Raw genomic sequence first — 2966 nt, forward strand, 5'->3', positions numbered from 1 at the left:
GGAACAGCCAGCGACTTTGCAGCTCGGCCAGTGGTATAGTTGTTCAGTGTCCCACCTTCCAGCCCTTAGGTTTTAGGGGAACCACTCCAGCCTATGGGCTTGTTGACCCATCACTCACCACCAAATGTGACCTTATACGATAAAATAGATCATAAAGGAAGCTCATATTTGAAATACCACACAATTTCACACTTCATTTCCTGTTCTCATACTCATTTATTAATTTCCCATCAGCGTATAAAGCCATATAATGCTTTAGTTTGAAGAAAACATGGCCCCTTTCATAGAACTTGAAAACAGCATTAATAATTAAAGGCTGACTTTCAAAGTAAGGCATCTAAGACTCTTTGGCACATGTTTTTGTGATATTCAGCAGTACAAAAGGCAACATGCATATTCTTGAATATACAGAAGCAGTAAGTATCTGCTCAAAATTATTAGAGATAATAGGAGATATTAAACTCCAGATACTTACATGGATTGGAACTGATATTTTATATTTAAAGATAGTTACCCAGTGTAAGGAACCCTGATGCCATAGTGGCCAGCAGTTCTAAACCACCAGCCACTCCAAGGTAGAAAGACAGTCTCATAAACTCACAGGGACAGTTCTACCCTGTCCGACAGGGTCGTTATGAGTCGGCATCAACTTGATGGCAATGAGTTTGGATTCTGTGCCAAGAATAAATTTCCAAAATTATCAGCAGTTTCCCTTCCATATGTCTGCAGAAGAAATTTACCTTTAAAACTTTTAAAAATTCGCCTTTACAGCCATTATATCAGAAACTCACATGCATGTATAGTATCACATTAAGCTTTGACCCATATGTATTTTTCAGAATTAAAATACCTATTAAATGTTTGCTTAAACAGCAAATACACTAAAATTGGAATGATATAGAGAAGAGTACCATGGCCCATATATAAAGATGACATGCAAACTTGTGAATCATTCCATATTTTTGGTGCATGTTTTTCTGTATATGAAACCCAAGATAGGTCAACCTACAGAGACCAGGATTAGATGAATAGTTTTAAATGGATACGAGAAATGGAGAGCTAAAACAACTAATTCAAGGAAGAAGAAATATCCAAAAATTGATAGTGATGATGGTTGTACAACTCTTATGAACATGATTGAACTGATGAAATGTATGATATGTGAACGGTAGGTTGGCGAAACTGCTAAAAGAGACTAATTTTAACAAATACCTATCAACTTTCTTCATTCCAGTATTAAAGAAGTAAACCAGTAGTATATTATGTGACATATGGTATACAAGTAAACAGTCGTATATAATGTACACAAGTAAAGTATACCTCTCTTTTTTCTTCGGTAACCTAACTACACCCCACAGTATTATTACATTTTAAATGTCAAGTTGACCAATAGGAAATTCGCTCTCTCTTTCCACATAATACAGGAATGTAGCATCCATACAGTATCTGAAATGTTGGGTTTGTCATACATCATTTTTACACAGAGCTATTATGACAGGAGTATTAAATACCACTCCTACTCAATCTGTAATCCATGAACCAGCAGCTTTATCATCATGTGACAACCTCCTTCCCCAGTACCACTACCAAAAGTCATAGTTGTTAGCAAGACTTACACACTCATTTTACTGTTTAAGTTATAGACAAATGAGAGTACAATGCCATAAATTCTAGTTTTCTCAATACATCATTAAACAACATATTATTATGTCTGTTCTGTAAATACAGAAGCAGATTCAGGGTATTTGTGGCTTGTTTAGGTTAAGAGGCCTGGCAAATGATGAAGCTGGGAGTGAAGACAAGGCCTTTTCACTTTTACTCTCTTTACTATCTGGAAAATACCCAAAGCACAAAAAATATGGACCTGTTCTTGCTACTTTACCAACTAAAAAATATCAATAAAATTTAGACAAATTAGACCCACGCCTGAAAATTATTTTTTCAATAAAACTAACTCAAGGAAAAATAGAAAATCTAAATGCACTATAACTATTAAAGGCATCCATTCAGTGGTTAAAAACTTTCCAAACAAATCCCCAAATGACCTAAACATTTTCAAAGAAACTTTACTAAAATGTAAGACCAAAGAACTCAAATTTTAATATAAACTGACTTAGAAAAATGTTTTTAAGTTTGTTATTAAGTAATTTTATAAAACTTACATGGTCTTGATATCAAAACCAGTCAAGAGAGTAGAAATGAAAAATTATAGGCTAATCTCACTTGAAAAGTTAAGTACAAAGCTACTGTGTAAATTAATAGAAAGTTGAATTGAGTTGTGTATTTAAACCATGTATCATGAGCCAGGAAATTTCATCTCACAGAAGAGAAGCTCAACATCAGAAAATCTATTCAGATATTTCTCACACTGATAGATTAAAGGAGAAAATATTATTATGCTAATAGTCTCACATAATGTGTTTGATAAAATCTAGTGGCCCACTATAATAAAATGCCTAGCAAACTAGGAACAGAAAAGAACTTTCTTTCTCAGGTAAAAGGTATCGAATGACAGCAAACATCATAATTGTTATTGAAGCATTAGAAGAACTCTCTTTATAATAAAAATGCAACATATCTACATATAATTGCTTCTATTCACCAGCCTAGAAGTTCTAGCCAGACCAGTAAACTAAGAAAAATGAAAGTTCAAATAGTATATGTATATGGATAGATATCTATCCATATATATATATATATACATATCATATTAATATACTAGACAATATTTTTGAGATAATAATTATCAGAACTAAGTTACAATTTTGAGACTTAAAAGGTAAAGACTACCTTTTTATTTATAATTTTTATAAAGATATTCTTTGTTTGTATTCTAAACAAAGTGTATTGGCACTGATGGGGAAAAATCTGGGCAAAATGAAGCCTGGAAAAATTAGAATCATTTATTATTTCCTGGAAACTTTTGGACATAAAAATTATATAATAAGAATTTATTGGCTTGAATT

The 2966-nt window shown here is 32.6% G+C and overlaps 1 non-coding gene across 1 annotated transcript; it reads left to right on the forward strand.

Annotated features, from left to right (window-relative positions):
* The first annotated feature begins 861 nt into the window (after positions 1 to 861).
* Positions 862 to 964, forward strand: LOC115873833. Its single transcript, XR_004048617.1, has one exon. It is a non-coding gene; the product is annotated as a U6 spliceosomal RNA (small nuclear RNA).
* The last annotated feature ends 2002 nt before the right edge of the window (positions 965 to 2966 follow it).

The sequence above is a fragment of the Echinops telfairi genome, unplaced genomic scaffold (assembly GCF_000313985.2).
Source record: "Echinops telfairi isolate 266 unplaced genomic scaffold, ASM31398v2 ScPeMD7_7469;HRSCAF=8507_1, whole genome shotgun sequence".
In the NCBI taxonomy this organism is placed as follows: Eukaryota; Metazoa; Chordata; class Mammalia; order Afrosoricida; family Tenrecidae; genus Echinops; species Echinops telfairi.